The following is a 12,644-nucleotide window of genomic DNA, read 5'->3' as shown; positions in this document are numbered from 1 at the left end:
AACTATATCAACTACTCTGGAATGCTGATTCCTAAATGATGGCATCAGAAAGGAGGGAAAATCTCAATCATAAGAAAAAATTTCTTTAAGTTTAAACCATAAGTAATTTAAATATAAATGATGTGTGATTATTTAATTAATGTTAACAAATTAATCCTGTATCCTGTTCAAAAAATTTGAATAAAGTCTGAATGGTTAAAACAGAAATATTAAATTGTAAGTAAAACAGGATTAAAGTCTATTTCCTTTATATTAAGCATCTTCCTATTTCATTGCAAAGAAATTACTTAAAACCAACAGGGATTTTATTTTTATTTCATGTACACAATGTCATTTATACTAACAAAATGTCATATTAATCCCTAATTCTGACAACTTAACACTTTAGATTTATCCAAACTATTAATCCATCTTATATACATTTTTCTTTCAAAAGTAAGCTAGTGCCAGGCATGCTGGTGCATACCTGTAATCCCAGCTACTCAGGAGCTGAGGGGAAGGGGATCATAAGTTTAAGGCCAGCCTCAGCAATTTAGTGAGTCCTCAAGCAACTTAAGAGAGATCCTGTCTCAAAATAAAAAGTTAAAAAAGCTGGTAATGTAGTTCAGTGGTAAAGTATCCCTGGGTTCAATCTCTAGTACCACAAGAAAAACAAAACAAGACAAAACTCAACAAAAGAAAATAGAACCACCCAATTAAAAACAGGAAAAGGACATTTATACATTTATACAAAAAAGACATAGTCAATAAGCTTATGAAAAGATGCTCAACATTACTAAGAATCAGGGAAATACAAAGAAAAATACTAGGAGATACTATTTCACACCCTTCAGGAATGTTAGGCAAAAACAAAATATATGTGTGCTGACAAAGATGTAAAGAAACTGGAACCTCTGTGAGAATATAAAATCGAAAAGCTAGTGTGGAACACAATATGCTGGTTTCTCAAGATATTAAACACAGATCCAACCATTCCATATCTGGGTATATATCCCAAAGAAATGAAAGTAGGGACTTGAAAAGAAACTTGTACAGAAATGTTTACAACAGCATTATTTAGAATAGCCAAAAGCAAAAAAGAGCCAAAATTAAAAGACACACTTTTTATTGGGCAATATATCATAATAATTGGAAGCATGCATGTAGAAATAATGATTAACATGTAATCATCAGAAAATAAATGGTAATTTTACTTAAATTTAGTAAATTTACATACTATTGAGTAATCTTCTGAGAAAATAAGAAAAACTTTGCCTCATAGTTTGCCTTTATTTCTGCCTACCTATTTGTTTTATTAGTCTGTTTTCATTTCCAGTTTCTGAAATATCAATCTTAATTTTGAGCCCAAAGGATAATTTTGAGTCTGAGGGTCATGACTATTATTATCAATTACCATTATAAAAGTATAAAGTCATTTATTATATTTAGCTTTTCTGTATAAGTTTCCTGTAAGAAAGAGATTGGAGATCAAGAGATCTTATTTCTAACCCTGGTCCTATAATTTACTAGATATCTATGAACAAATCCCTTAACTTCTCTGTATCTAAGTTTCATTCTTTGTAAGTCTGTAAAAAATAAGAATCATGTTGTTCTAAAGTCTCTTTCAGTAATGACAATCTCCGTGATTCTATTAGTGAAATGGAGTATGGTTCTAGTTGATTTTAATAATTCTCTATGGAAATTCTATGTAACAATTACTCAACTCATAAAATAATTTGTTCTTTAAGCCTATGCAGCCAGGCATGGTGGTGCACGCCTATAATTCCAGTGGCTTGGGAGGCTGAGGCAGGAGAATTACGAGTTCAAAGCCAGCCTCAGCAATGGCAAGTCGCTAAGCAACTCAGCCAGACCCTGTCTCTAAATAAAATACAAAATAGGGCTGGGGATGTGGTTTAATGGTCAAGTGCCTAAGTTCAATCCCCAGTACAAAAAAAAAAAAAAAAGTCTGTGCAGTTACAATTTATAAAAATATATATGTAGACCACAGTTTCTTTATCCATTCACTCATTGATAGACATTGAGTTATTTATGCTAAAAACATTCATGTGCATGCTCTTGTATGGACATACAATTTCAGCTCATTTGAGTAAATATCTAGTAGCACAAGTGCTGATCCTGTTAAGACTGTTTTACCTTTGTAAAAAAGTGCAAAATTGTCTTTGAATGTGGCTGTATCATTTTGCAAATTGCATTCCCACCAGCAATGAATAGGATTACTTGTTCTTTTCATTTTTGCCAGCATTTTGTACAGTCTTGACGATACAAAATGTTTAGGATATTAGCAATCCTACTAGGTGTGCAATGCTATCATTATTGCTTTAATATGCAATTTCCTTATGACATGATGGTGAATATCTTTTTATCTGCTCATTTGTCATTCATGTATGTATATATATGTGTTATGTGTGTATGCACCTCCTCTCTGAGAAGCTGTCTTTTCAGACCTTTAGTCCATCATCATCATCATCATCATCATTATTGTTATAATACTCTATAATAATACACATCATACTCTATCATTGAGCTATACATTATTATTATTATTATTATTATTATTATTATTATTATTATTATTATTGTTATTTGCTAGAGATTGATCCCAGGGCCTCATGCATGCTGAGCACATCATACTCTATCATTGAGCTATACCCTATCATTGAGCTATACCCTACAGACTCATATCCACTTTTTGACTGGACAATTTTGCTCAGTTCTTTAGGTATTATAGATACAAGTCTTTTATCAGATATGTTTTGCAAATATTTTCTCCCAGTCCAAGCTTGTCTTGTCATTTTCTTTGCAGTATGTTTCACAGAGAAGTCCAATATTAATTTTCTCTTTTATGAATCATGTTTTTGATTTCTTCCTATCTATAATAAATGCTTATTAGGATCATCTTAGAATTTCTTTTCTTTCAGTACTGGGGATTGAACCTAGGGGTACTCCACCACTGAATTATACCACCAACCCTTTTTATATTTATTTGAGACAGGGTCTAAGTTGCCTCAAACTTGTGATTCTCCTGCCTCAGCCTCCCAAGTTGCTGGGATTATAAAGTGTACATATAGATCATATAAATACTGTTTTTGTTTGTTTGTTTGTGAGACAGCAACTAGTCGAGGTTGGCCTCAAACACCTAGGCTCAAGCATTCCCCCACCCTGAACCTACCAAGTATCTGGAACTACAAGCATATGCTACCATGTCTAGCTTACAAACACTGAAAAGATACTTCTCATAATCTTAAATGGTAAAAAGATAAAAAGAACTCACTTGTACTAAAAAAAAAAAAAAAAAAGTATCCAAATAAGAATGATATCACTGACCCCTTTTGGAGCAAATAAACTTTATCAACTAAGAATAATTTTTTCAAACTCCCCTATTTCCTGTGGCAGTTTGAAAATAGGCTCCAAATTTCTTTGACCCCCCCTCTCTGCCACTAAGAACTTGAAATTTATATCCCTCCTCTTAGAATATGAATTCTCTGACTGCATGATCACTTTATGACAGTAGAAATGAAGGCTATGTGTTTCTAGGGTCAAGACTTAAGAAGTGGCAGTTGACATTTCCTATCTTTTAGAACACTGTTTCTTGAGATATTTCACTCGGAACCCAGCCATCACTTTGTGAGGAAGATGAGGCTGTCCCACAGAGAGAACACCAAAAGAAGAACTGACAGCCAAAACTACTTTACAAGTTATATAAGTAAGTTATGTTGGATCTCTAGCTGAAGTTGAGCTATTCTGGCAGACAAGCTTCCTTGAAAAAGCCAGTGCAAATTATAGATTTGTGAACTAAGTAGACTATTATTGTTTTAAGCAACTGAATATTGGAGTGGTTTGTCATGTGTATGTATATATGTGTGTGTGTGTGTGTGTATATATATACACACACACACACACACACGCACATATATATACATACATACAGGTATATATGTGTGGGGGGTGGGTGGGTGAGTATGTACATAAATATTGCCTTTCTTTGGTGAAATGTCAACTATAGGGTTTTTTTTTTAACTCTACAAATAACCAAATATGGCTAAAAACATTAAAAGTGAATTAGTAGACCGAGGAGAGGGATAGCTGGGTCAAATGGTGGTTCCATTCCCAATTTTCCAAGAAATCTCCATAGTGCTTTCCATATTGGCTGCACCAATTTGCAGCCCTACCAGCAAAATATGAGTGTGCCTTTTTCTTCACATCCTCGCCAAAACTTATAATTGTTTGTATTCATAATATTTGCCATTCTGACAAAAAACAAATGCCAAATGTTTTCTCTGATATAAGGAGGCTGATTCATAGTGGGGTAGGGAGGGGGAGCGTGGGAGGAATATGGGGGGGAAGGGAAGGGGTATGGGGTTAGAAATGATGATGGAATGTGATGGATATTATTATCCAAAGTACATGTATAAAGACACGAATTGGTGTGAATATACTTTGTATACAACCAGAGATATGAAAAATTATACTCTGCATGTATAAGAATTGTAATGCATTCCACTGTCATATATAAATAAAAATAAAAATATAAACAGTGAATTAGTAGTCTTAAGGGACCAGAAATAATCTGTTGGAGTTTTAGATAAAATGGAATCCCTAATCTTCTAGAAATCTTTTAAGGAATTAATTAATACTTAGCCTTTTGATTAGAGCCAATTATGTTTTTTTTCAATCTATTAAAAATTTATCAAACCAAATTCCCATTGAATCAGAAAGGGTTTAGTTCTATGCTAAACTATAAGAAATATTACTGAAAGTTCTAACTGAAATTATTATAAATAATACTAAACACTGTCCTTGCTACAATAATCATCTTCGACCTAAAATATGTTGATATTTGAGTCAATCACCTTTAAATTAATGATCTTGAAGCTTTTTAAGATTTTGAAGAGAGAAACTTTAAAGTGTGTTCATCATATTGTACTCTCTCAGCAAAAGCAAGACAGAATCAACTGTCCATGGGAAAATTAAAGCGTTAAGGAAATACTTAATATTTGGGAAAAATAGAGCGAATGAAAGAAAAAATTCTACCAATCCTTTGGTTACTTCAAAGGAAATAAGAGTGAAGAAAATTCACTTATCTCTTTATAGAATCTAATTTCCTTCATCCTAATTCTAATTTATTGCAACAATTTCTAGTCTTTACCCATAGTACTTAATATGTACTTAATATCATCTTAAAATGTTTAGCTGTTAAAATTAGTAAAAAATTAGAATGACTTTCTACTGATGTCCTTTTTCTCATTCTGAGCCAGGCAGATCTAGTGGCAGGAACTATTATGGTGCATGCCTGTCAGGAGACTTAGGCAGGAAGACTGTGAGTTCAAAGCCAACCTAAGCAATTTATCAAGGAAGGCCCTAAGCAACTTAGCAAGACCCTATCTCTAAATAAAATATAAAAAATGGCTAAGGATGTGATTCAGTAGTAGAGCAACACTGAGTTAAAGGCCCCTACCAAAAAAAAAAAAAAAAACAGATGTGTCTCAGATAAAAGTCTAGCCCCAAACTGAATCTTTTCCAATGGACTAAGGAAAGACTAGTGAAAGAAAAGTAAAGGTAATCATGCCCACATACTACACTTTAGAATGGAAATGAAGAGTAATGAGAAGAATGTGGGCAATGTATTAGGAGGTAATAATAAAATTGTAGGGAAATTGTGGGGAATGATGGAAAATGTAAAGAGAAAAGAAATATATTCAATATACAGCAATAATTTAACAAGATAAACATACATAAAGTAAAATAAGGGGAATAAGTATACATATGTCATGATAATGAGAATTATATTACAAATCACAAAGAATATATGATAAGTTCAAATTTAGCTAAGTCATATCACTGAACTCTAATGACTACAAAACAATACAGTACCTCTACTGCTCTAAAATGTTTTAGAGGAAGAAATTGTGTTGTTGTACTTTCACATGTCTTACAAATAACTGGAAGCAAATTTACCATAAAGATGTCAATTATTAGCCTGAAAATTGAATACAATAGTAGTTAAAACCCTAATGACATTTTTATGAAATTATATGATTCTCACTGGGAAGAAAAATATTCACAAAAATAACCAAGAAAAATTTGAAAAGTAATAAAGAAGTAGAATTTGCCTTGCCAAATAATATGTTACAGTAATTAAAATACCAGGGTATTATCACAGGCACAGACAAATAGATGGAACAGTACAGATCAGATTACAAAAACAGATTATGCAGATCTGAAGATCCATTATATAATAAAGTTGAAATTTCAAATTAGTGGTAGAAGTCTGAAGTTATATTTAGACAATGGGCTATTCTTTCATGGGGAAAAAAAAATCTGAATTCCCTTCTAAAACAGCTGCACTGTATAACAAAGAATTGCAGATGGACTTAAAAATATATGTACCCACATATACACTATACATGTGCACCTGTGTGTAAAAATACTAAAATTATTTCTTTTTTAAAAATTTTATTTTTGTAATTGCAGATGGGCAGCATGCCTTTATTTTATTTTTTTAGAATTTAACCTTTATTTTTATTTTTTGTTGTTTTTGTTTTTTATGTGGTGCTGAGGATCGAACCCAGGGCCTCACCAGCTACAGTCCCAGCCCCTAAAATATGATTTCTTAAAAATAACTATTGGGTAGATAAAGTCTTCCAAGTCAAGACAAAATTCCCACAAACTATGAAATTAGAAAGCAAAAACTGTCATGGAAAAAGACATACCATGCTAACACTAATCAACTCTTTCTGCAGTAGGTACATTTATTTTCTAAAAAGCAGACTTCAGTGTAAAAAAAATTATCAGGGACAAAGAAGGGCATTATGTAACAATGAAGGGGTCAGTTCTTAAATAAGATATTAACCATCTTCAAAGTGTTTGCAACTAACAAGAGAATGTCAAAATATGCTAGAAATCCATTGTTATACTTGGAAACTTCCATATTCTTCTAGTACTAATTGAAAGAACCAGAAGGCAGAGGACCAGTAAGGACATAGTTGAACTGAGCAGCACCATTAACAAATTGAACATAACATCTATCAACTACTTCATTCAACAATAGCACAACACATTCTTTTCAAATTCAAAACATTCACTAGATGACATTTTAAAGACGTAAAATGAACCTTAAACTGAAAAGAACAGAAAACACAGAATGCATTAAACTGTAAATCATTATCATAAACTGGAAATCCTCAATTATCTGGAGATGAAACAACATTCCTACATGATTCATGAGTCATGGAAGAAATCCCAACGAAAACTTTTAAAGTATTTTGAACTAAATGAAGATACAACTTTCAAAATTTGTGGGATGTGGCAACAGCAGTGCTAAGAGGAAAATTAATAGCACTGAACACATACAATAGAAAAGAAGGTCTAAATTTGATAATTTAAGCTTCCATACCATAAGAAATAAGAGGAAAGAAAAAGAGCAATAAACCTAACACAAAAGGAAAAAAGTTTAAATATTATAGCAGTTAACAATGAAATTATAAATAGAAAATTGGTAAATAAGATAAACAAAACCAAAAGGCTGTGGTTTGAAAAGATCAATAACATTTATTATACCTGGGCTGAGGCTGTAGCTCATTGGTAAAGCGCCCGCCTCTCATGTGTGAGGCACTGGGTTCGATCCTCAGCATCGCATAAAAATAAATATTGTGTCCAACTACAACTAAAAAAATATTTTAAAAAAATTATTATACCTCTAACCAGGCTAATAAAGTTTAAAAATAAAAAAAAAGATAAATCACAAATAGAAGTAAAACAAGTGTCACTACTTCTGATCTCATGAACATTAAATATAATAGGAAATAATTATGAATATTTCAAGTCCATAAATGGACTAACATCTGAAAACACAAAGTATCAAAATTCACATGAGAAATAATTTGAATAGACTTACATCTGATTAAAGATATTCAATCAATAACCTTCCAAAAAAGAAAGCACTAGGCCCAGATGGTCTCCAAGTAAATTCTACCAAACATTTTAAGAATAAACAATACCAAACAAATAAATACATCCTAACTTATTCTCTAGGGCCAGTATAATCTTAATATCAAAACTAGATAAAGGCATTGGAAGAAATAAACATTACAGATCATTCTTTTATGAACATAGCTACAAAAATCCTCAACAAATGTTAGCACAGTGAATCCAAAAATGTCAAAAAAGATGAATACACCATGACCAAATTGAATTTATTCCAGGTAGGCAAGGCTTGCTCAATATTTGAAAATCAATTAATTTGTTCTAGCACACTGGCAGGCTAACAAAGAAAAATTAAATGATCATACTAATTGTCATATAAAAGGAATTTGACAAAACACATATCCGAGCTAAAAACTCTGTACAAGCTAGAAACAAGGGAATTTTTGCAACTGGATAAAACAACACTTTCATACATTCTACAACACACTTGACACTTATAGCGGAATAACTACATGTTTGAATGTAAGTGAACTAAATTCCCCAATTCCCATAAGCTGAATTGATACACCAACAAGATCCAATGATAAGTTGCCTACAAGAAACTCACTTTACCAATTAAGACACACACAGACCAAAAGTGAAAGGATGGAAATAGATATTTCATACGAACTGAAAGAAAACAAATGAAAAACAAAAGTGAGCCGGTATAGCTCTTCTTATAGCAAAGTAGACTTAAAAACAAAAACTGAAGGAAAAGAAAAAAGTTCACCATACAATGATCAAGAGATGAATTCAATAAGATATAACAATCACAACTACATATGCACCTAATGCCAGAGCATCTCACTTTCATAAAACAAATATTATTAGTTTTAAAGGAAGAAAGAGAGTCCAATAGAATAGTAGTAGGAAACATAAACACTCCACTTGTATCGATGGACAAAACATCTAAACCATTAAGTGTAAAAGCTGGAGTCTGACAGCTGAGGTTCAAACCCTGGCATCCTCTCTTACATGCCATGAGTTAGAGCAGTAAGAGAACCACTCTATTCCTCAACTTCCTTATTAGAAATGGGGAACAACAGCGGAAGTTATCTCATTAGTTTGAACAAAAAGAACTAAATGAATTAAACATACAGCCCCAGAAGAGTACCTCTCACCATCAATTATTACTATCCTTTTCTTCTTTGTGCTTGACTCATTTGAGTGCCCTGGCAAATGTCTTTCAAGAGAATCTTTTTCTTTATCCAGAAAAAAAAAAAAAATCCAGACCAAAAAAATCAACAAAGAAACATCAGAATTAAACTATACTATAGATAAAATGGATTTAACATTCACAGATACAGAACACAAATTCTTTTCATCAGCACATAGAACATTTTCTAACATAAGCCATATATCGAGCCACAAAACAAGTCTCAACAAATTTTAAAAAGTCAAAATTATATCACGCATCTTTTTCTGGCATAATGGAGTAAAACTACAAATAAACAACAAAAGAAACTTCAGAAATTATATAAATTCATGGAAATGTAACACGTTACTAAAGGAACAATGGGATATAGCAAAAGCAGTACTAGGAAGGAAATTTATAGGAGTAAACACCTACATTAAAAAAAATAGAAAGATTCCAAACAACCTAATGATATATCTCAAGGACCTAAAAAGAAAAAAAGATCAAAAATTAAAAGGAAAAAAATTACAAAAATCAGAGCAGAAATAAACAAAATAGAGACTAAAAAATAATACAGAAGATCAATGAAACAAAGTTAGTTTAAAAAAAAAAAAGATAAGCAAAATCAATAAACCTATTTAGGTAGACTGAAGGGTGCAGGGCAAGAGAAACCCCAAACAAATACAGTTACAAATGAAAAAAAGAGACATTACACTTGATACCACAGAAATACAAAGGATCATTAGAGACAAAGAGGCGAACCCACATACATACAGTTATCTAATACTAGACAAAGGTGCCAAAAATATACTTTGAAAAAAAGATAGTCTTTTCAACATATGGTGTTGGAAAAATTTTAAATCTATATGTATAAGAATGAAACTTAATGTCTCTCTCTCTCCCTGAACAAAAGTCAATGCAAAGTGAATCAAAGACCTAGGAATTAGCCTAGAAACTCTAACTGCTAAGAGAAAATATAGGCCCAACATGTTGGCAAAGGAATAGACTTCCTTAACAAGATTCCTAAAGTGCAAGTTAAAAAAAAAAAAATCAGTGGATGGCATCAAACTGAAGAGCTTCTGCAGGGCTGGGCATGTGGCTCCAAAGTACAGCCATTGCCTATCGTGTGAGGCATTGGGTTTGATTCTCAGCACCACATATAAATAAATAAAATAAAGGTCAATCAACAACTAATACAACTTTTTTCTATAAAAATAGGATTTTTATTAAAATTCAAAATTTAGTTATCTCAAAACTAGCAACAAAAGACCTAGAAGTTACTAACACATTATATTTGTGGAATATATGTATTATTTGTATTGACATTATTAAACACACAGAAATACATTTAATATAGAAACATTGACATTATTAAACATACAGAAATACATTTAATATAGAAACATATCTGAAATCGAATCTTTTGTGTGTATGTGGTTCTAGTACATGCATGCTAGGCAAGTACTCTACTACTGAGCTGCACCCCCAGCCCTTAAGTTGAATGTTAATACTCATAAACCTAACATTTTGCTATTCAAATTGATGTTAATTTTAAGAAGCAAGTCCAAATAACCTATATGATTGGAACAGGGAATACTGTTAAAAAAGAAAAAGCTTCTGCACAGCAAAGGAAACAATTAAGAGCATGAGGAGAAAGCCTACAGAATGGGAGATCATTGACACCTGCTCCTAAGATAGAGCCTTAGTATCTAAAATGTATTAAAAACTCAAAAAATTAACATCAAAATAGCAAATAATTCAATTAATAAAGGGGCAAAAGAACTTAACAGACACTTACAAAAAGAAGAAATATAACTGGGCAACACGTAAATGAAAAAAAGGTTCAACATCCTCAGTAATCAGGAAAATACATATCAAAAGTACACTGAGATTTCTTCTCACCTCAGTCAGGACAGCAATCATCAAGAACACAAATAACAATAACTGCTGGAGAGAACACAAGGGGAAAGGTACCCTTACACATTGTTGGTAGGACAATCACTTTGGAAAGCAATATGAAGATTCCTTAAAAGACAAGGAAAGGAACTGTATAAGTGGTCCCTTCACCTTCTGAATATAGCCCTCATTGCTCTAAGGCTTATTTTAAAAAGAAAAAAAAAAAGTTTTTTCTCTCTTCTCCCCTCTCCCCATCCCTAACAAACAAGATTAATTCCCCTAGTTAACTGTCCTTGAACACACCCACTTCAGGAAAGAGATGCCAGCTGAGGATCTGAGAAGTAAATATCTCCAAATTAACAAGTGAATCCCAACAGCCACCAGGGCGCCTTGACACGCCCTACCAGAGCTTATCTGGATTACAAAGCTAGAAGAGTTCCTGTAAACCTCCCAGTCTTTCCTGATGGGGAGAGTCACAGCCTTTGGGACAGGAGTACCCTGTGTTTCTCCTTTGCTAGCAAAGCAATAAACCTTTTTTCCCTTTCTCAAAATCATATCCTCATTATTAAATTGGCATTGATGGCATTGGAGATGGGGACTGGCATTGGGGATGGGGACCCTGTAAGGTCCTTGCTTGGCATCAGGACAGCCATCTTCCGTGACAGCTGCCATTTTAAGAAAAAATTCGCTTTCCCACCCAAGGGCATTTCTGAGAAAGTCTCACCACTCCCTCAAACCAATCTAACCCTTCAAACCACATTCTTTCCCTTACCAACCCCCCCTTAACCTCCAGCGTAAGGAACCACTGGGGCTCTAATCCTGAGCCTGCCCCACAAAAGTCCAGAACCCCAAGCCTGTTTTGCCTCTCTCCTTCTATGGAGAGATGTGCCTTTATTTGTCAGCTCTGACAAACTCTTGTGTATATCTCTCCCTGGTCTCATCTTTCATCTGGTTCACCTGTCTCCTCTTTCCTCGTTTTCCTATCAGACCAAGTTTTTGGTTAAAGAACCACCATGTGACCAAGATCCCACTCCTTGGTATTTATCCTAGAACTAAAATCAGCATATTAGAGATACATGCATACAAATGTTAATAACAGTGCAAGTCACAAACATCAAGTTATGAAAACAGTCTAGGTGTCCCTTAACAAACAAATGGATTTAAAAAATGATATAAATACACAATAGAGTCTACTCAGCCTACACAAGAATGAAATTATGTCATTTGCTGATAAACAAAGGGAACTGGAAAACAACATGCTAAGTAAAACAAGCTGGACTCAAAGTCGTGGATCAAATGTTTTCTTTCATGTGGAAGCTAGAGAGAAAAATAAAAGGCATAAAGAAGGGATCTCAGGCTGGGGATTTAGCTCAGTTGGTAGAGTGTTTGCCTTACCTACTCAAGGCCCTGGGTTCAATCCCCAGCATCACCCAAAAAAAAAAAAAAAAAAGTTGGGGGAGGGTGGTCTCATGAAAACAGAAGAGAGACAGAGTACAGGAAAGTGATCTAGAGGGAGAGGAGAGAGTAGGGCATGGGGAAATACTGAGAACAAAATCTACCAAATTAAGCCATGTCCATATATGAACATACCACAATGAATCCCACTTTTATATGTAATTATAATATACCCATTTAAAAAATAATAGAAGAG

The 12,644-nt window shown here is 33.2% G+C and overlaps 1 protein-coding gene across 2 annotated transcripts in view; it reads right to left on the bottom strand.

The window, feature by feature from the left end:
* Window positions 1–12,644, bottom strand: part of Ndufs4 (NADH:ubiquinone oxidoreductase subunit S4) — a 108,288-nt gene that overhangs the window by 60,455 nt on the left and 35,189 nt on the right. The window lies entirely within an intron of this gene.

The sequence above is a fragment of the Urocitellus parryii genome, chromosome 1, assembly GCF_045843805.1.
Source record: "Urocitellus parryii isolate mUroPar1 chromosome 1, mUroPar1.hap1, whole genome shotgun sequence".
Lineage (NCBI taxonomy): Eukaryota > Metazoa > Chordata > Mammalia > Rodentia > Sciuridae > Urocitellus > Urocitellus parryii.
The sequence above is the reverse complement of the archived record's forward strand: the minus strand, read 5'-3'. Positions and strand labels throughout refer to the sequence as shown.